The sequence below is a fragment of the Panthera tigris genome, chromosome D1 (assembly GCF_018350195.1).
Source record: "Panthera tigris isolate Pti1 chromosome D1, P.tigris_Pti1_mat1.1, whole genome shotgun sequence".
Classification (NCBI taxonomy): Eukaryota; Metazoa; Chordata; class Mammalia; order Carnivora; family Felidae; genus Panthera; species Panthera tigris.
Window position 1 is genome coordinate 71,502,473 of NC_056669.1, and position 23,194 is coordinate 71,525,666.

General features: G+C 43.6%; 1 long non-coding RNA gene across 2 annotated transcripts in view; it reads right to left on the bottom strand.

Moving 5' to 3' along the window:
• LOC122231402 overlaps window positions 1-23,194 on the bottom strand; it is a 154,439-nt gene that overhangs the window by 54,371 nt on the left and 76,874 nt on the right. The window lies entirely within an intron of this gene.

Consider the following 23,194-nt stretch of genomic DNA (forward strand, 5'->3'; position numbering starts at 1 on the left):
CTGAACCTGGAGAGCTCCCAGGCACCCACACACCATGCTCATTCATTTCCACCTTTGTTCAGCTCTGCTCTCTGTTGAAATATACTTCCTGTCCAGTACTTATTCTTCTCCATATTTGCCAAGATCCAGCTCAAATAATAATTTTTCTTCCAGTCTTCCCTAACAAAATTGAGAGCTACCTTCTCAGCTTCCCCAGCACCATATACATATGATCTCATGGGAATTTAACTTATTTCGGGGTGCCTTCTGTCTTCCTTTTGGCATAAAGGTTAAGTGTGTTTAAGCTCTTGGTTTGAATGCTAGCTCCACTCTTTGGAGGCTGTATGGTCTTGAGAAAGTTACCTACTGAGTTTTTACTTTCCTTATCTGTCAAAATGGAATAAATAATAGTACTAAGCTATAGACTTATCTCAGTGGGTGATATGCAACAGATAATACAAGCAAGTGCTAGCTATGATGTTGGCATATAATAAATGTTAAATAAATATATTTTATTCTTATATTCCACAGCCTTATTATCATGTATGGCTCACAGTAGTTCCCCAATAAACCTTTGTTAAATGAATACATGATTAAATGAATGGTTGAGTTCATTGGGTGATTGAGGACAGTGAGAAGACGTACAGATTACACAGAGACCTCCTGGAAACCCTAGTATCAAATACAAAAGCCACCGTTTTGGTTTTTGCTTGTGTGTGTGCGTCTTCGTGTGTGTGTGTGTGTGTGTGTGTGTGTGTTTTCAACTCTTCAACAAAACCTGGGCAGCAACTTGCATTTAATCTCAAAGTGAGAATTGCTGAGATGAGCTGAGGATTTCTTCCCTCAAATCCAGAGCTGAGAATTTTCTGTTTCAAATACAGAGTCGGGGACTATACAGATCTTGCTAAGCTTGCCCCACCTTCATCCCTAACCGGGCTCTCTTTGGTGGATCAGTCACCAGCAGAGCACGGACACTGGCACTTGAGGGCAGGTACTATGTGTTTGCTGGCATCAGGGTTCATCCAGATAACCAGCCAAGCACACCCCAACTTCCAGAGATCATCCAGCATCTGGCCAGCATGTCAGGAGAGAACAAAAACATCTCTCTCAGGGGACATCATTCTTTCTGCCTCTAGTGTGATTTGGCAGGACCGTCAGGACGATAAGGTGGGTAAGATGAGAAGTGATGAGGCTGTGTTTGGGTTGTGCTGATCCTCATTCTAAAGAGCTTCCCTGGGAGGGCGGTGGGGGGTGGCACTTCTATCTCTTTCTTATAGTGCATGTTTCCAGGACTTAGCTTGATTTCCAGGTCCCTTTCTCAGGCTCCATTCTCCCAGTGGTGAAGTCAGACACATGCCCCCACCTTTTCTTACATTCCTTTCTATTTCCAGTAAAATCTGTCCATGGGAAGCAATCTCTGATATCTCCCTGAATCAGAAAGTCTTAGAGTTCTAAATAACATTATAAAACATAAACCAAAACATTCAAACCGCTGCAATGCACTGAAGTCCACTTGATAGAAGAGCTCTGGGGTAGAGGAGCGGCAGCGCTGTCCCTCTGCAGCCCTCCAAGTCCTACCCTCCTCTTGGCATTGGCTTTGCTTGCACGTTGGCTTCCCTTAAGTTTGCAGGGTGGTGACTGGTAGCAGCTGGGCTCACGTGCTTCCTCAGAGAGAGGAGACCCCATAAACATCAGTTCAAGCTGCTTCACTTCACTCTGCTGGGACCCCCAGGACAACAATCACAGTCTCTTTGGCTAGGGCCTGGGTTACGAAAACCGAACTGTAACAAGGTGGTGGGGGGTTATACTGATTGACGTAAACCCATCAGGCCCCACCCACAGAGTTGGAGGAATCAGTCCCCCCCCCTCCAGTTGCAAGGCTGACACATGGGGGACCCAGCACACTGCCCTACACGATTCTTTCCTTACTCTGTCAATTCCTTTTATTTGCTGCACTCAAGTTCAAATGCATTCCCATACCCATTATTTTCTGATTTATTTTGTTTATGTTATAAGAATAATACATGTTTATTTTGATTGAAGAAAAAACAAGAAAAATAAAATAAAAATAGAATGATCCAGAATGTTCATTAAGCACAGGAAACAAACCTTCTGGCATGTATGCTTTTCTGCTGTGCCTTTTTTGTTTCTTTTTCTTTTTCTTTCTTTCTTTCTTTCTTTCTTTCTTTCTTTCTTTCTTTCTTTCTTTCTTTCTTTCTTTCTTTCTTTCTTTCTTTCTTTCTTTTTTTACAGGACTGTATTCACACAGCATACACACTGGCTTGATTTAACACCACGATGTTAGGATTTCCACAAGTTGTTGGAGATATTCTCACAGCTGTGTATTCTTGCATATGGAGGGACCATGTGTTACGTAAACGTTCCTCAGGGGTGGGTACAACAGGCTTTCCTAATTATCCATTATGATAAATAATACTTTAATGAACATTTTTGAATTCTAGATTATTTCCTTAATGACAAATTCCCAGATCCTTATTCCCAAGTTATTCTCCAAAATGAGTATTATTATCTACTCTCCACAGTACAGGACGGTGGCTGTTCCATTGTCTTTATACCTGCACCAGGTACTGTTTGTAGTAGCTACTAATTCTGGTAGGAAGAAAGCGGGTGGGGTCATCTGGTTGCTGTTTTAATTTTCATTGCTCCCAACAGTACAGCAGATACTTTGTTCAAATGTTTATCAATCACATATTTCCTCTTTCTTACGCATGCTCATATCTTCTCCCCATTATCCATTAAGAATGCAGTGTTTTGGGGTTGCCCAGGTGGCTCAGTTGTTTAAGCATCCGACGTTAGCTCAGATCATGATCTCACAGTTTGTGGGTTCAAGCCCTGTGTTGGGCTCTGCACTGACAGTACGGAGCCTGGTTGGGATTCTCTCTCTCTCCCTCTCTCTTTGTCCCTCCACGACTTGCACCCTTTCTCTCTCAAAATAAATAAACTTTTTTTTTTTTAGAAAGAGAATTTAGTGTTTTTCTTACCAGTTTTTATGAAATCTCCATGCTAGAGTAAAGATATTAATTCTTTGATATTTGTGCCAATTTTCCCAGTTTTTCCACTTTTATTTGTTTATGTTAATTTTCACATAAAGAAGTATAATATTTTTATGTAGTCAAATATATCAATCTTCCCTTTTGGTATTTATATTGGTTTTAAGATTATAAAGCCATTCCTAATTCAGATATTTAATCAAAATTTAACTTTAATTTTTCTTTCATTCTTTTGGTTGATCTTTTTACACTTAATTCCTAATCCTATGTGCTTCAAGTGTCCTTCCTTGACGAGGTCTTTACTTAAACATTTCTCAGTGAATCCCAATAACAGCGCAGACCTGTCCTTCATACATAAAGAGGATGGCTGACCCATTAAATCACCTGCTTTGAGAAATCGCTTCTCCTAGATGGGTGGCTTGAAGGAGAGAAGCCAACCAGATATAAAGAAGAAATAATTTATGATCTCGATGTTAATTTCCTTCTCCTATGCTCAATTTCCCCATTTGTAACATAGGGATGTTTGACCAGGTTCTCTTTAAGCTATGTTTCAGCTCTGACTTTTGTGGTTCCAGAAAATACATTTTTGTTTCTGTGCATGTCCTTCTGTTTTCTTCTTTCCCCCATTCCTCCTCCTACTCCTAAGATGACCTGTGTAGAGACCAGAATCAGATGGACTCCTGTCTTCTGCATGTTCTTGTGGTACTTGACCCCTAGCTTCTACATGGTCTCTTGTCTAATATCAACCCGTCTGCACTTCTGCTGAGGGATGCAGCCATAAGCTCTTCTTAGTGTTAGGTGACCAGCAACTGGCTCAAAGGTGGATATCCCCTCCAAGGTGGCTTGTCCACTGGCTGGGCAGCACCCCATGAAGCTGTCAGGAAGGACATTCTCCAGTGGAAGCAATGGTAATTAGGTAAGCCAATCATGTGGTCTCCCTCCAAAACTCAGGCTGCAGCATGTAGACACAATTATGTACCCACTTGACCTTGGGATCTGACTGGAGCAGATAGAAGCTATGAAGTTATGAAACCCAGGGGAGAGACGGGGAGAGAAGTGGGTTTATGGACTGTCTTGGTCTGAAGCATTAGCAGGCTCCAGCTCTGGTCTACACACGTCCTAACAATAAACCTCTCTTGTCTGAAGATGGTCTCTGTTTCTTGCCAACAATAACCTGAGTCGCACTCCCTGAATGGTCTCCTTCTCACTCTTATTCACATCCTTCCATTAGTCTGTCTTGGGAGGGCTCAGCTGCTGCTGCATTTTGCCAGCAGCTAGATGACAAGCAGTGTTTGGGGATGTGAGAGGTCCTCCTGGACACAAGGATGGTGTGGCACGGAGAACGTGTGCATGTGCCCACATGCCCAGCTTTCCCTCCCACCTGCAGACGGATGTTTGTGTGCACTCGAAATACAATCACAACCTCAGTGGATCCCAGAGAGGTCTTTAATTTGGCAGAAGGTACTTAACTGTGGAAAGGTATGCTCTGCCTTCTCAAACCGGCCTTCCTGAGGATTGTTTTATAGCAGCGTTATCATTTGGCCCAGGGCTGGCCCCAGGCAAAACTGGAAAGTGGGAGAAGTTAGCATTTGGCTCCCCACACACCTCTCTGGGCTCCTCCCTCCTGCTGACCACCAGCTGCGCCCATGCCCTCCATCTTCCCATTAAAAACTGCCCTGTCTGTCTCTGGCCTCCTCAGGGGCCCCTCCTCAGCTTGAAAGATGCCAGCGGGTTTTCCTTAACAGGAATCTCCTAAGAGTCAGAACCTGAACCCCAAAATATTGTCAAGTCAGAAAGATTACTTTGAGCAGTAAGAACCTTGTCTGTTTAAAGAAACCAATGAAGTCACAAAGCCAGCCCCAAACCCACTTTCCAGTCACAAGCAGGGGCCTGAAGCCTTGCTCTGGAGTTCCCCAGGCTTCTTTCTGGCTTTCTCTGCTTCTGTCTTCCATGTCTCCTGCCTCCATTGCCCCTGCAAGCTCAAGTTCTGTCTCTCCCTTTGGTTCCAGCTCTCTGAGCTAGGACCCTGGACAGGATTACTTTCTCCCTTCTACCAATTCTTCATGCCCTCTCCAGCCCAGGTCATGTCCCTAAAGTAGCCACACCTTCATTTCACCCCATGGGCATCTCTACTCAGTGGGGCTCTGACCAGTTCCTCCCACAGGATCTAGACAGAAGTGACTCTAATGCGGGAATTATGGGCAGTCTCCAGGCAAACTCTTAAGATGGGACAGATCTATGTCTCAGTCTCCTTTCCTGAGAAATAAAAGTATTAACAGCAGCCACTTCAGCGAATTACTATGACAGGTAAACACTTAGTACCTGTAAAGGACATGAACGATGCCTGGCACATAGCATGTGTTCTGAATCTTGGCTAGTACAGCAGCAGTTACATTCTTGATAGCAATATGGGCCCCTGTGTTCGATCCTCCAGCCAGGCCAGCAAGTGTACTGTGTCAGGGGCTGCCTGGACCAGGTGGGGGCAGCAGAGAGCTATCTGAGGGCAGGCTGGGACCAGTGGGCAACAGGGAGTCCAAGGTGGAGAGATGGGACCCAAAGCCGGCCACCAAGAAGAGCGTGGCGAGATAAGGAATAGAGCTAGGAAGTCTATTCCAACAGCCATTCTTCTGGCCTCCTTGCCTCCTGCCTTACCTCCTCCAATTTCCTAATCACCCTTTGCTGGAGTGATCTTTCAAAATTGCAATTCCAGTGTGGTCGCTCCCTTGTTGAACACCCTTGGATGACTCCTCTGACCACAGGGAGAAGACCATTACCATTAGGCTGATATTCAAGGCCCTCCAAGAACTGATCACCACATCTTAAATCTTTTGCCCTTAATTCCACTCCTCATTTTCCCAATTGGTCAAACCACTTATTCCCAAACACACCCGCAGTTTTCTTGTCTTTAATAAGGACATTTTCTGGACTTTTCTCTGCATGTCAAAAGCCTAACCTCACTTCCCACGTTTAGCCCAAATACCCTCTTTGCCATGAAGACTCCCTGGTTTACCCCAGCACCTACTAAAACATGACTGTCTTGATCTCACTCAGTCCTCCCCATCTGACCTTGTACTGATAGTTGTCACTGTGAACATTATTCTAGGAGGCTAAGGGATTCCATCTCCCCTTCCCTGATGCAGCCATTTCTCAGACTCTGTCTCTCCTCTGTAAGACAGGGTAAGAATCACTTCCCTGCCGTGTGCTGAAGGATATGGGAGGCAATATACACGGAGTGCCTAGCACGGTGCCAGGCACACAGGAGGTGCTCAGTGAGTGGGGTCTCCTATCATCATCACCACCTCACCACCATCCTCATAGTTGCTGTCATTGTTGGAGAGACACTGCCCTAGTTGTCAAGTCCTCAGCCAGCCCCTAAAACAAACTCTTATTTACCAAAGGAAAAAAAAAAAAAAAAAAAAAGACGAAAAACCTTTTGTCCAGGGCAGGAATAGCCAGTTTTGATCACCGGGTTAGAGGAAGGCTTCCGGGAGGAAAACCTCCTGTGGAGGAGAAGTGAGAGCAGGTAAAAGAACAAACTGGTACAGTGGCAAGACAAGAAACTTTTTTTTGTTGTTTAGAAAGATAGTGATGTTTTCAATAAAAATTTCAACCCGGAAATTAAAATTTAAACAACGTAAGTGCCTCCGAGAATCAAGCGGCAGCGAGCAGTCCCTTAATGGTACTACGCACAGCCTTTATTTTTTAATGTGGAGAAGGAAAGGATTTGTCATTAAAGTTTAAAAATAATCAGAATCAAAATCCCTTTTGTTCCTGCGGGCTGGCAGAACTGAGGGGCCGATTGTGTGTGCTGAGTGGGTGTCCAGGAAACAGTAGTCATTTGTGTGCGTGTGACAGGAGTTGAGTCCAAATCTAAATTTAAGCAAGTGTTGGCCTTCTTGGAACCCATAATTTTTGGATCAATTATCCCGGACTAAGTGTCTGAGCTTCTTGCGTGCTCACTTTCTTTCTCTCTCTCTCTGTCTCTCTCTCTCTTTCTCTCTCTCTCTCTTTGCTGCATTTAATAATTACAACACTTGAGCCAATAATTTGCAGACCAGCTGCGGTGGCCTGTCTGGTTCACTCATAATTTCTGGAACTTGATACAATCATGGCCTTTGAGCCAATTAGGGTAATATTTGGTGTGTTGGAAATCTGCTCCCCACCCTCCTGCCATCTCACCAGTATATGAAACAAACGGCCCATGTCTATCCTACAAGAGAAATTGTATGTTCTCACATCTTACAAGGGCATCGTACCCATTGATTCTGTCTGTCCCGTCCTTTCTCACAGCTTAGGGGAAAAAAGGAAGACTGGTCGCCTGAAAAGGACCAGATCTGAGAGTCAGATAGCCCAACTGTGCGTGCCCCTAGGCTAGCTGTGTAGCCTCGACTTAGTGGTCTACCCTCTCTGAGTCTCAATTTTCTATCTGTAAATAGCCAGAGCACTTGAGTTCAAATCCTACCTTCATCACTTTCTAGCTGTGCAATGCTGGGCAAATTACTTAACTCTCTGGGACTTTATTTCCTCATATGCAAAATGGGGATGATGATCATATTAACTATCACAAAGAGTTGTATTTAATGAATTAATACAAGTAGAACCAAACACACACACACATACACACACATCTAGAATGTAAACTTCATAAGGGCATAGCTTTTTGTCTGATTTGTACCCTACTATATTCCTAGGATGTAAAATAATGTCAATAATTTTCCACAGAGGAATGAATGAATAGAAGGGACCAATTTATTTGTTCACTATTTGCTCCCAGCTTGTTTCCAAAAATGACTTGTTGTGGCTCACAATAAACTCATGTTTACCACAGAGTGATCACAACGAACATAGACCATCAAAGCCCAGAATAAGGAAATAGCCAGGAAGAGTGTGAAGTCCTTCCACTCAGAGCTTCCTGGTTGCCAAAGCTAAACCAGGCACTTCTGAGAACCCTTCCAGCTCTAACATTCCAGGAGTCTGAGTTTCAGTGTCAGAACCAATATTTCTAATTTTCGGTGCAACCTTTGGAAACTCTCCTAATTTCTCTTAGTCTCAGTTTTCCCATCTGTAAAACGTGGACACTAGACCAAAGGAGCTAAGACCCATTCTCAGATTCCAGCTTTTCTTTGAGCAACTGGCCACGGGGTTACAAAGATAAAAGAAGGTTGAATTCTACCATCAAAGAGTTTATACTCCTGCAGGAGAAATAAGGTACATACATACGTAACTTTCTAACGCAAGCAAGAAAATGAAACTTGGCTAAGAGTGTTACCAAAGGCTACTGGCATGATGAAGAAAGAAAAACAAGCCTGCTTATGGGCACTTGTAACAGCCTTCTAAAAAAACTGCTAAAGTTTGCAATGATCCACGAAGAATGTTAACAGATATTCACAAGGAAACAATTCCTAACAATGAGAGGGTGGGAAAAGGCAGGGAGGTATATAATTGCAGCTTATCTAATAAAGAGAATGGGCTGGACAGAGATGGGGGTGACAGATGTGTGTGTTGCTAACTCATCACCCTCACCTATGGCAGGTCTCACTAATCAATCACAAAGCTTCATTCTGCTGAGTCAGGATGGCCTCAGAATCCTTCTCAACACTGTCCCAGGCAACCACTCCTAAGCGATCACAGTTGGTACATAAAATGAGCCTCTTTGTCCTCTGGATTCAAGGTATGTATAAGTCCATAGCGGAAAAGAAGACTGGACCAAAATATAGAGGGCCTTGAGTGTCAAGATCAAGAATATGAATAATCAAAACATTTGCTTTATTCCTTCGCATTCAGCTGCTTCTTACATTGGCATGATAACCACAGAGTTTGTGGGCAACACACATTATCATAATATATATACACTGAGCCTGGAGGAACTGAATCCATCCCTGCCAAGGCTTTCCGCCATCATCTGGGACATAATCCACCTCCCAGGCCGCACAGTGCCTGGCTTGTGCTTAAACAAGGCACGCACTGTAACAGTGTTCTCACATCACACTGCGGGAAGGAAAACAGCGCTGAGGACCTTTGCCAAAGTTTTCAAAGGGGCTGCCCTAAAACGTAAATGTGGCCTCTGCACATTCTTAAAGCAATGCTAGTGATCATCTCTGTGGTACCAGGGCCGGACAATTATCCTATTACTGTCCAATGGCTGCTCTTGATGAATGTGTCCCTGTGATGGCTCCATTTAACCTTACTCCAGGAAAAGGAAAATCTATTGAAAGGAACGTGAAACAGAATTCCATGAGCTCATGTCTAGTGGGGAAAGAAAAACGCATCTGAGGGTGATGGGAAGTGAATCATATTGTTTCTCGGCTCCAAGTGTAACCCTATCCTCCTGCCCTCCTCCAGGGGACCTCCACTCTCAGTCCCCGTGTGTGGGGACAGTCTGGCAGCAGGGAGTCAGCTCTGGCTATGGGTCCTTGGGTGCGTTATTCTTTACATCAACAGTTGCTTATACACTCCCTCCCTATAAAACTGTTGCCAGTGGCTCGCCTAAACACTTTTAACATAATCGAAGGAAATAATATTAAAATAAAGGTTGCATACATATTAAGAAGATCAGAGGAATGAGAGGAATACAAAAGGTAGGATTATAAAATGAAACTTGGAGGAAGGCAAGCTGTTTAATCTTCCTGAGCCTCACTAGTCACATCATGAAACAGAAAAAAAAGAATATCTTCTTTGCAAGATTGTTTGGGAGGACAAACGAATACTCCAAAAAAGAAAAAAAAAAATGAGCCAGAATGAGATTAGTGAACCAGTTGTCAGGAGACTCTGGTCTAGTCCAGTCCTGTGTCTGCACTGAGTGTTCCCTGAGGCTTCTCCCAGTGTGGGGAGTCTCTAATTCTATGAAGGGGGGGACACCAGAGAGGAGATGGGGGAGCAGGAAAGCCAAGAGGAAGGGGTAAGGAGCATTGACTTATCTTATTTAAACTCAGCTTTAGAATATTTTTTATCAGGACTGCATGAGAGGCAGTCACTAATTTTGCAAATGTCATGTAAGTATCTCTTCTGTGCCTGGTCCAGGAGTGAAACTTCCATGCCGACGTTTTAGTCCCTGCTCGGGCCATGCCCAGTCAGGAGAGGTGGGAAGGGACCAGCCCAGATAACTGCAATGCACAGTTTCTTTAACCTAAAGAAAAATGTGTATAGAAAGATCTAGGGGAAGAGTGAGAGAGGGAGCCTAACCCTGGGATGAAGGACATTCTCGAGTCTGGCTCTGAGACGAAGATTTCCACTGGTAAAGCATCAAAGGAAGATGTTTCAGATGGAAGAGATCAGGTGGGCTGAGGTAGAAAGCTTTTGGGACTTATAAAAACAGTGGATACTTATTGAGTTTTCATGGGCCAATCATTGATTTCCTTTTGTTGGCTAATAACACCTAAGTTTACCTTTGGGGAGTTCTCACTCCCCAACCTTCAGTGCATCTAGTTTGGGTAAGACCGATCCTACACCGTTGAGCTCCAGAGGAACTATATGGTGCTAACCCAGCCAATTAGCGTATTTCATCCCCCTTGCCACAGTGTTTGGTTTAAGGATGAGCATGTGGACTCAAGTACATCCAGTGAGACTCATATTGAAACTTTTGTTGGATCTACTACACAAGAAAGCTTAGACTGGGAAGGAATGTTAGCTAGGAGTCACTGATGTATTGCCATGAAATGAATCACTCTCAGAAGGAAATCAAAGTAGTGCTTAAGGTGAATTCTCAATATAATGTGAGCACCTAGATCCAGCCACACCCGAAAGCATCCCTTTCTGGAATTTTTAGTTTTATGAATTTAAAAAGATTCCCTTTTGGGGCACCTGGGTGGCTCAGTTAAGCGTCTGACTCTTGGTCTCAGCTCAGGTCATGATCTCAAGGTTCATGGGATCAAGCCCCACACTGGGATTATCTCTGTCCCTCTCTCTATGCCCCTTACCCACTGATGCTCTCTATGGCTATGACTGCCACTGTAACCATTGAGGGGTAAGCTTTCAGAACAAAACCCAAGCTATCAAGGATCAAGACAACTTAGCCTGGAAGGATAGGGCAATAGTGAGTCTGGGAACAGGGTGGAAGAGTCTTTGGATAGAGATGCCAGTTTATTACAGTTAAAGAAAAATTTCTCTGCTAATGTGAGAGGAGCTGAGCTAGAACAGACACGGAAAAGCTTCTTCTATACAGGGGTCTCCCATCGGGTCCTCAGGCAGCTGCCCCTGGTGGGTCTGGAAGCAGCAGGTCTTTCTTATGGCCATGGTTATGGTGTTCATGTACTTCAGCAAAGAGTGCAGACTTTGTAATCAGACACACCTGGTCTCAAATCCCACCACCAGCTTTTCAGTGCCACTTTTTGTTGACTCAGTGACCTTAACAAGTGAAGGCTCAAACTAGCTTAAGGCCATGTTAATGAGTAATTTCATCTTTCTGAGCCTCAGCTTCTTCCTCAGTAAATGTGACTGGTGACACCCAGCATCGTCTCTCACTTGAACGACCTAATTGGTCTCAATGCATCCTCAACCATGCAGCCAAATGATGTTTTTAAGGACAAATCAGATTGGGCCACTCACTCTCCTTAAAGCTTTTCCATGATTCTGATCATCATTAGGATGGTGATCCAAATTCATCAAATGGGCTTCAAGTAAGTCTCTGCATCATCCACAATTAAATCCTGCTTACCATCCTGACCTCCTAGATACTGTCCTCCTTGTTTCTCTGTTTCTTGGGAAAAAAATGTTAATAATAAAATTATAATGGTTAATGACAAATGTGATATAGCACATTAACAACATGAAGGATAAAGATCATGAGACCATCTCAATAGATTTAGAAAAAAGCATTTGACAAAACTAAATAAAAAAATATACAAACCCTCAACAAACTGGGTATAGAGGGCATACACCTCAAAATAATAAAGGCCACATATGGCAAGCCCATAGTTAACATCATACTCAAGGGTGAAAAGCTGAAAGCTTCTGTTCTAAGTTCAGGAACAAGACAAGGATGCCTACTCTTGCCACGTTTATTCAACATGGTACTGGAAATCCTAGCCAGAGATTTGGGCAAGAAAAAGAAACAAAAGGCATCCAAGTCAGAAAGGAAGAAGTAAAACTGTCTTTATTTGCAGATGGCACGATACTGTATATAGCAAATCCTAAAGACTCCACCAAAATGCTGTTAGAACTAATAAACAACTTCAGTAAAGTTGCAAGATACAAAATTAATATATAAAAATCAGTTCCATTACTACATGCTAAAAACAAACTATCAGAAAGAGAAGTTAGGAAAATAATCCTATTTTTGTGAAGAAAGAGTATCTCTTGCACTGCTGGTGGGAATGCAAGCCAGTGCAGCTACTCTGGAAAACAGGATGGAGGTTCTTCAAAAAACTAAAAATAGAACTACCCTATGACCCAGCCATTGTACTACTAGGTATTTATCCAATACAGGTATTTATCCAGGATACAGGTGTGCTATTTCGAAGGGACACATGCACCCCAATGTTTATAGCAACACTACCGACAATAGCCAAAGTATGGAAAGAGCCCAAATGTCCATTGATGGATGAATGGATAAAGAATTTGTGGTGTGTGTGTGTGTGTATATATATATATATATATATACATATATATATATACATACATGTATATATACACACACACACACATATACATATATATATACATACATACACACACACACACACACACACACACACTGGAGTATTACTCGGCAATCAAAAGGAATGAAATCTTGCCATTGACAACTACGTTGATGGAGCTAGAGGGTGTTATGCTAAGCAAAATTAGTCAGAAAAAGACAAATATCATATGACTTCCCTCATATCAGGACTTTAAGACACAAAACAGATGAACACAAGGGAAGGGAAGCAAAAATAATATAAAAACAGGGAGGGGGACAAAACATAAGAGACTCTTAAATATGGAGAACAAACAGAGGGTTACTGGAGGCTTTGTGAGGGGGGGTGGGCTAAATGGGTAAGAAGCATTAAGGAATCTACTCCTGAAATCATTGTTACACTATATGCTAACTAACTTGGATATAAATTTAAAAAAATGAATAAATATTAAAAAAAGAAAAAAAGAAAAGAATTCTATCTATAATAGTATTAAAAAGAATAAAATGCTTAGGAATAAATTTAACCAAGGTGGTGAAAGATCTGCACACTGGAAACTATAAGACATTGATAAAAGAAATTGAAGAAGACATAAGAAATGTAAAGAAATTCCATGCTCATGGATTAGAACAAATATTCTTAAAATGTCCATACTACCCAAAACAATCTACAGATTCAATGCAATCCCTATCAAAATTCCAAGGGCATTTTTCATAGAAATAGAAAAAACATTCCTAAAACTGGTATGGGCCCACAAGGACCCCGAATAGTCAAAGCAATCTTGAGCAAGAACAAAGCTGGAGTCATCACACTTTCTGATTTCAAACAATATTACAAAACTATAGTAATCAAAACAGTGTGGTAGCAGCATAAGAACAGACACACAGATCAGTGGAACAAAACAGAGAATCCAGAAATAATCCCAAGAATATACAGTCAATTAATCTATGACAACATTGGGGCAACTAAGTGGCTCAGTCGTTTAAGCGTCAACTTCGGCTCAGGTCACGATCTCACAGTTCTTGAGTTTGAGCCCAACATCGGGTTCCCTGCTGTCAGTACAGAGCCTATTTCAGACATTCTGTCCCCCTCTCTCTCTGCCACGTGCTTTCTCTCTCTCTCTCTGAAATAAACACTAAAAAGATTTATGACAGCATGGAAAAACCCTGAAAGCATTATGTTAAGCAAAATAAGTCAGACAGAAAAAGACAGAGTATAATATCACTTTATATGGAATATAAAAAATTCAAACTCATAGAAACAGAGACTACAATGGTGGCTACTAGGTCCTGGAGTGTGGGGAATACGGGGAGATGTTGGTCAGAGCACAACTTCCAGGTACAAGATGCATAAGTTCTGAGGATTTAATATACAGTGTGGTGAATATAGTCACTAATACCATATTATGTACCTGAAGTTTTCTAAGAGTGTAGACTTTAAATGTTCTCACAACAAAAAAAGAAATGGCAACTATGTGACATGATCGAGGTGTCAGCTAACCTAGGATGACAATTATTTTGCCATATATAAGTACATCAAATTTATGTGTGTATATATGTCAATTATATACAACATAATGTAATATAATTATATATAATTTATATACCACAATGTGATATTTAAATGATATCTAAATAAAGATATTTAATAATAATTAATAATAAAAACTAACATTTACTAAGCACATAAACATATGAAGAACTATTCTAAATGTTTTACTTGAAATAACTCATTTTATCGGTATTCTAATCCTATAAAGTAGGTTTTATTGTTAGCCACACTTCACAGATGGGAAAATTGAGATGCAGAGAGGTTTAATAAGTTAGCCAATATCAAACAGCAAGGAATTGCTATAGCCAGGTTACAAACCTAGGAGTCAGCACTCGGAGCGCACATGTCCATCGCTATCCTATGCTACTTCCCTAAATGCATTCCCAGGCTTTTCCTCATTTTGTGACTGTGGTAGATGGAATAATGGTCCCCAACTATATTCACATCCTAATTCCCAGAACCTGTGAATCTTAGCTTATTAGGCAAGAGGGACTTTGCAGAAGTGATTACATTCCTTAAGATGAGGAGGAGATGGTCCCGGATTATATGGGGGGGGGGGGCGGGGATTTGATGCAATCATAAGTTTATGTCTGCAAAAAAGGGAAGCCAGGGAGGTCTGATGAGAGAAGGGGAAAAAGCAATTGTGAGCGCTGGGACAGGGGCTGGGGTAATGCAGCCACAAGCCAGGGAATGCTGGCTGCTACCAGAAGCTGAAAGAAGCAAGGAGAGACTCTTCCCTGGAGTCTCCAGAAGGAACCAGCCCCGTCAGCACCCTGGCGTTAGCCCAGTGAAACTGATTTTGGACTTCTGACCTTCAGAATTTGTCAGAGACTACATCTGTGCTGTTTTAAGCCACCAAGTTTGCAATAATTTGTTACGGCAGCCATAGGAAACTCACACAGGGGCATTAGCGCAGCCTGGCTCTTCTGGCACACATTTTGCCTTCCTTGACCCCCACTCATTCTTTGGCTCCTAGCTTCGATTTTACCTCCTCAAGACAGGCTGCCTTCTCACCTCAGCCTTGGGTTTACCCAACATATCCTCACACAGCACCCCAGATTTCTCCTTAATACTCACTGCATTTACAATTGTTAATGGTGGTTGCTCACTCCACTGAGCCCAAGTGATGGTATAGGTACGTGTCTGTCTTGCCCCGCACTGTGTCCTGAGAGTCCAGTGCAGGGGCTAGAATGCCATAGGTTCTCATGTTTGAGGATCTCTATTCTCATAGTTTTTAAGTATTTGTTGAAATGAATGCACACATAGTTGCTCAAGGGACTACTGGATGCTTTCAAAGCATCATGAATGCATAGAGCTTAGTACAGGGACTGGCATATAATAAATTCTTAGTAAGTAGAGTTGTATGTGAGATAGATGTAGGACTTATCTGTGTGTCGTTTGTACAAAATCACAGACACTAAAGTCCTTGATCTTAGGCAAGTCCCAGAAGTGCTCTGTGGTAGGTCCTTTTCCTCAACACTCTAAACATGGCTCCTTCTAACTGCAAATTCTGATAGTCACTCAGTCGTGATGGCCACACTGAGTGTTTTATAAAGGAAGGGATTAAGACAGTCCCAGGAGTACAATGGCACATGAAGGAGTCCCCAAATCTGCCTTCTGCTTCAAGTCTATGGCAAGCCCGTTGGGCCAATCCATAAGGTGGTGGAAATGGATAATTCCAGCCCTTTTTTAGCTTTGTAGTGTGTGTGTGAGCCTCCAGCTGGACCAGGGACTGACTTTCCAGGCCCAGATGAATTCTCATTTCCCAGGGATCCTTCAGCTTGAGTTTGGTTCTCGCGCCAAGGCTCTGACAGCTTTATTAGCACCTATAATTCAATGTAAGCATCAATGTGTTGGGAAACACTTTGAGGCTATCTTTTAAAGTCAACTTAATTCCCTCTCAAATGCCTCTTTGTTTGCCAAAGTGCCAGCCAGAAGACTTCCAGGTAGGCAGGAGATGAGCTCCAGACAGGGGATCAGCGGGACGTGTCTGCTGGGCGCCCAAGTCACTTTGCTGGTAGCTGATGTCATTTCCAGTTAGCGGGCTCCTGGCAGAGGTGCCTGCAGATGCTCAGATGACATCACTGGGGACCAGCCTGTCACCAGGGGAGATAACAAATGGAGCCTAACCCTGAGTTCCTGCTGCCCCAGGAAGTCACAATTCATTTCTTGGCTTTGCTGTGGACCGAAAGAATAGACACCCTGTGTTCCCACCCTGGCCAAGCCCCAGTGAGCCAGTACACACCCTCCTGCTGGCTGTTTTGCGTGAACAAAATAGAGTGGGACAGGCTGAGCTCATCCAAAAGTGTTCGGTGACTCTGTAATAATAGAAACTGGACAAGCTTGATGTAGTAGACATCTGGTCATCTACTCAGTAGACATCCATTTACTCTTCCCCCTGAGCTAGTAGAACCCAATTTTTCTCACATACGCATCCTCCACGACAAAAAACTGCCCATCCCCATCCACAAGCAGTGGATCCTCATGGTGTAAGCTAATTATTTATCCATTAATCACTCGTTTATTCATTCGACAAACGTTACTGAACACCTGTTCTGTGTTGGACATAGTTCTAGGCACTGAGATAAAGTCTTGGGTTAGGCTTCAGCATGGGGTGAAATTCCACCCACTGAGATATGGCTGAAGGGGCCTCTGGGAAATGTGTCATCACTTCTAATGGGTAATAAAGGCCAGCCGGTTTGTGGAATGAATGAGTGGATGAATAAATGAGTGAATTTCCAAGTTCCCACTCATCTGTAACAGGCATCTGAAGTGTTTAGGTGCACTGGAATTAGAATTAGGAGGCCTGGGTTCTACCCCTGGTTCTTTCATGAACTGATCATAACCCTGGGCAAGGGCATACCTTCTCTGAGTTTCAGTTTCCCCATCTGCATGCCCAGGATACTGAGCTAGATAGTCTCTGGAACCAGAAGTTCTGGGAGAAATGTTGGCTTTCCCCTACTTGATGTGTGACCTCCAGCACTTCAGAGCCCCTCTTGGTTACAGTTTCCTCATCTCCAAAATGAAGATTTATGGCCCCTTCCAACATTTCCATTAAGTCACAGCACAGTTGCCTGGTTACTTGTGTTGATGGAAATAGTGAAAAACCTCTAGGAAAGCAGTATTTATGAGGAAACCAACTCCTGAGTGCACATGCATACGCACGCATGCACACGCACACACACGCGCGCGCGCGCGCGCACACACACACACACACACACACAAAGCTGGGAGGGGGACCAATCTTCTCCCCTCAGAACAGCCATGTCCTCATTCCTTCTGGGTACTGAATCTCGTTGCAGTGGGCACTAGGATCTTGATGTGAATTGGTTGTACTGGTCAATTTGGAGGCTCTTGGCCTCCACTGGCACTTCATCTCCAAGAGCTAAGAGCTACATTAAGAATCCCAGAGCTTGGTCCTGCTGGACCCTCCTCTGGTTCTTCTGCAGGGCCTGGGGATAAGCAAAAGATATTAGGACTTCAAAGCTCCTGGCCCAGGGTCTGGTAGGCAGTGAGCGTGCAAACTCAGTGTTATACCTCAGGTCCCATGCCCCACAGGCACCTCTTAAAGTGAGCATTAATGACAGACTGTAAAGGAGTTTTAGATCTCATATTTTTAAGGTGCTAAAAAGTAGGGATTCCTGAGCTGTTTCATTCATTTCAAAGGTCTAACAATAATGGATCATTTTTGAAAGTAAATTAAAAAGAAAATAAAAGACCCACCAGGAACACTCCTCTTACCATAGTTAATGCCGGCTAGCCCAACTAAAAGGTCTTTGGTCTGAAATTAAATCAATTCTGTCTTGTTAGTGTGATCTGATCAGTACTACATACAAAGGCAGATTAATAGAAAGTGAGCAAGTAAGTATACTATGACTTAATCAGCACTTTATGTTTGAAGACTTGATCTTTCAACACTCAGACATAAGGATTACTGAAAGAGGTCCTCAGTATCAGAAAGGTTGGGAACCAACAAGTAAAATGTTGAATGTTTTGACAGGGGTCTGCTGGTGACTATATCCCTCCCTTTGATGTCTGGCCCCTAAGAACCTCTGAGCTGTGTCGGAGTGTCCCCAAGGCACAGATCCAAGGGAGAAAGGGGAAGAGACACTGTGCTAACAGTGACTAATGTCATTTCCAGTTAACTGGCTCTTGGCAGATACGCTACAGATGTTCAAATGACCTCATTAGGGACTAGGATGTCAACAACAAGACAGATACAAATAGAGCCCTGCTTAAGATTCCTGCACATCCATGGCTTTGGAATCCCTTAACTCATTTCCCAAGCTTTCCGAAGAGTGGGAATTGCAGGCCATGGTATGTGGTATCAGAAAGACCTTTAAGTGAGATGGCATCTATATGAGTTGAGTAGTCTGGCTTTGCTGCAATGACAAAAAATCTCCAAAGCTCTCCCTCACTCCCCACCCCATTTCACTTTGTGGGTTGTCTTCATCCTTTGCAATGTCACATGGGCTTTCCCCAGACAACATGGAAAGAGTAAGTACGGTCTCCAGACATGTCCAGGCTTCTATTTAACCAGCCTTTGACCCCAAAGGAAAGAGAGACCTTGCATCTCTTGGTCACCATATATAAAATCCTAAGGAAGGACTCTGGCCCAGGTTGAATCAGGTGTTCATTTATTGTAATATGCATGGCTAGGCCTGGATTCATACATCTGCCTCCCTTCCTAGACTGTGAGCTTGAAAATGAGTCCCACTCTGCTTCCTGTCTGCAGCCTCTCCCAGCCAGGGGCCGCCCTGTAAGGGACACTCAGTAAACATCGGTGGAGTGGTGGAGTCGTATGCATTAGCAAACCCAAAAGTTTTTTCTGGCAAATCCACTCGGCACAAACCAGGAAGACAAGAACTAAATGTAGGGAAGACTAGTAACAAGTGTGATTCATAAACTGACTAGTCAACTGATCAAAATGTTGTCACATTCAACAGCAGCAGCAGCAATTCTGAGAGAGCCCTGGATATCTTTCATCAAATAAACTCCTTCCGGAACTAATAAGAAAAAAAAATTCCTTGCACAGTGGTTTACAAAGCATTTTTACATTATTTTACTTCAACACAATCCAAAGAATAATCGTCAGAATCTTCCAGGTGCCCGGCACGGTGCTCAGTGGTGGGTGAGCTACAGCAGTGGAAGCAGACGCGGTGCTTGTCCTCAGAGAACTCTCAGTGAAGGACTAAAGAGAGACAGTAAATAACTGAAGAGAGAATAAAAGCCGACGTACTCATACAGAACATTTTCTATGTGTCAGGCACTGGGCTATGTGCCTGACGCATATTAAGTCAATTAATCCTTACAATAGTCCTTTGAGATAGATACTATTCTTAGCCTTGGAAGTTGGGTGACTTATCCAGGGTCACCAGCCAGCAAGCCCCAGAGCCAGAAATCAAACCCACGGAGCTTGGCTCCCAGGTCTGTGCTGTTAGCCATAGTGCTATACCAGCAGCCAACAATAGTGCCGTGAGTTCAGATGGAAAGTAGACGGGTTAAGGAAGGCTCTAGCATGTCATCCAGTCAGGAGGTCTGGAAAGACCTTCTTCATGAAGCCTGAAGGATGAGCTCATGTTATGGTCACAATGACAAGACACTGAGAGCTTCTTCGGGCAGAAACCCTTTTACGTTCACGAAAAAGTCCAGGCTGGGTGAGCCTGGGTGACTTGTCCCAGTTCACACAGCAAGAAGAGATGATTCCGATCTTAGAACCAGGCCTGCTGATTCTTAGAACCCAGTGTCCTTCCCACCAGTCTCAGCCCAAAGGCTGGAGCGGTGGCTGCTATAAGCTGTGTTCACAAGCCTCCAGGAAAGTCCACTTATAACACCCTTGGCATTCTCCAAATTGCCTTAGCATAAATAACCAACAGGTTGATGGGCGCACATCTTATAAAGCACATCCTATAAGGAACTTAGAAGCCAATTATTTTTCTGGTAATTGCATTAAAGGAATGTTTTTGTTTATTTAACTTAGAAGTTAAAACAGAATGACCTTGTCTTGAAGATTGTGAAATAACAATCAGGTTATTTGCTTATGTTTACATTTAAAATTAAAGAATATTCATTCATAAAAGCAAATGCAAAATAAGGGGGATGGGGTTTACAATACTGGCTACCGATTGAGAGCCTTTAGAGAGGTGCGTCATCATTCATTCAGCTATAATGATTAACAGTTCAAAATCCACTCTCGGCTGTTACCCATATCTGGGGAGGAATAGAAGATTTGGGTGGCTTTTTGTTTTTGTTTTGTTCATTTTTTTTGTTTTTGTTTTTCTGTTGTTTTGCTTTTTGTTTTTGTTTCTCTGAAAATAAAAAGCCACATCCTTCTTTCCAGGGAATGCAGTCGAATGAGGGGTTTTTCCACAGAGCTGGGAAAAAGCCAGGATATTTTGGAGTCAAGGTCAAGGTCCCCTGCCCCTCCCACTCACTGCGATCCTTGCAGAGGAGGGTGAGATGAGAACTCAGCTGGAAGGGAAGAAGGGGCTGACTCTACCTGGAAGCACACCTGAAGGGTACAGTGTAGGTGGGGTGAGGTTGCAAGAGCAGGATAACAAAGTAATACTATGAACAACTGATGATTAACCTTGCTGGAGGACTTACTATGGCCAGACAGGAGTCTATGCGCTTCATGCCGTTAGCTCACCTAAGCAGGCTGAAACAATTGGTATCCTTGGTTTTCGGGAAAGGAAACAGACACAGGGGTTCCCCTGCTCAAGAGCATATTTTTAGAAAGCAGAGGAGCCAGAATTCAAGTGGGGTGACTCCAACATCAGTGCCCTTTGCCGGGGTGATGCCACAGCAACAGGGTCATCCAGGAATCACCAACGCTGTTGATTGAGGTTTTGAGACCCTCTCGAGGCCATCCAGAGAGCACCACTTTTATGAGCTCTGCTGGCCCTGAACTTGACACCCTCCAGTCAGTTTTGGTTTATAGCCACCTTCTTGCAAACTGTCAGCTTAATGTGGGCCCCAGAGCTTCCTTCCCTGGGGAGCCGGAGTGGGGTGGGGAGGGGAAAGAAAGAGACAGGGACAGAGAGACAGAGAGACTAGTTAATCACTTTTGAAGAAGTCAAACAGCATTATAACCAGCCTCTCACCCGAGAGATGAAAAAGCTATTGTTAGGGCATCTTGGCACCAGAAAGGAAGATTGAGATTTTCCTGAATCATTTCTCATCTTTTATTTAGGCTTCACACTTTTCCTGGGGCCTCTGGGCAGCCTTCCAGAACCCATCCCCAGACTGCCTCTGAGTTTTGGAGGTAAGCGATCTGTCCCTCCCAGGCTGGGGAAGGGGCGGGCTGAGGCTGGGACAGACCGTGCTTGGCTCGGCCCCCTGACATTGTACACGCTAATGCAATGTGAAGTAGCACGTCTAAATAGCCTGTCCAACTTTTTTGATGTTCTTGAACCCACAGATGGGATTCATTTCCACACTGTTCGCAAAACGTAAACGATACAAGGACATTAAAGAGCATTAAACTACTTGATGACATTTTGGTCACATTAATGAAAAGTGGCGTTTTTTAAACTACCAGAAAGAAAGAGAAAGAGGGTGGGGGCAGAAAGGGGAGGGATGAAGAAGCAGAGAGACAAAACAGGGAAGGGGGAGGAGGAATAGGAGAGAGATTGGTATCCATTTCAAGTGTAGGAGAAATACTGGCAGTCCCAATTGGGACTTCATTGCGTAGGACACAGGAAGCAGACATCTTTGGTGACTAGACAGAGCTACAGAACATTCTGACGCCTGTATAGGAAGCTGGGCAGAGATACTACTACATTAATGTCCACTTCCAGACTGACTAGTTTGGCCAACATACTACTGAGGCACAAGAGAAGGCAGGAGGAATGTCAAACTCACCTCCTGTAGGCAGCCTTCCCTGAGTGCCTCCCCAGGGTAGATTAGGTGTCTATTCTCTGGACACCTGAAGACTCTAAACTTATCCTTGTCACAGCCCACCTCACCTTGTCATTTAATCATTGATTAACTTGCTGGAAACTCCCCCTGACTATGGGCTCTTTGAGGGCATAAAACAAGTATTGGGAGCATAGGTTTGAAGGGACAAATTTGCCTGGGCTCAAATTCCAGTTAGCCCATGCATTTGTTTTATGACCTGGAGAGAGTAAATTAATTTCTCTGGGCCTCAACTATGCCATCTGTAAATTGGGGTAGGAAGAAAACCTAGCTCAGAGAGTTGCAGTGATGCCTGGATGAGGTCATGAGTAGAAAATACCCAGCACCATGCCTGGTACACATATACTCAACACATGTTGCAGATTAGCATCAACTTCATGCTCAGCACCCCAAGTACTTGGCACAGAGCAGGCACTCAGTAAATACTGTTAAAAAAAAATGAGTCTCAACAGACTGAAAGAGAAGAAAAAATAGCCTATCAAAGGGACTAAGGAATCAGACCTGGAGCCACAGAAACTAAAAATGGGTGGCAGTGGCATTTTATAACTAACTTATCAAGTCCTAGACACCTTGTTTTAAAATAAAAACTTCTAGCACCGTATTATCTCTTGTGAATGCTGGGGAAGATGTCCTGCTCCTTCCTCAGACCAACGGATCCAACGGTAGCTGGTAGCCGGTAGCCGGTGAATGGGGGAAGCGGCCCCCTCCCCTCCAACAACCTCTGCGCCCCCTCCCCTCCCCCTCAGCCTTGGCAGGGCTTTCTCCTTCCAGCCCTGGTGGTTACATTAATTGCTAATGACAATGGCAACCTTCACTCTGTGTGGTTTCCTGCCCAGATTCTGGATCCCTTACAAGGCTCCCTTTTCTTTTCTTCCCAGATAGGAAATGCAACCCGAGACGTGTGAAGAAAAAAACAGTGTGCGTATTGTCATAGGCTCCACTCCTCGCTGCGCTCCCAGGCCGGCCGCGTGTGCTCTGGGGTGTCTGCCCCGCCACAGGGAAGAATAAACCCAGACTCAAATCATAGGAAATTCATCAAGTGTGCTTCTCAGAGCTCTGTCTTTCAAGGTCTGTTTCCCTGCCATATGATCTCTATAAACCAAATCACTGTTAGCCAGGGCACAG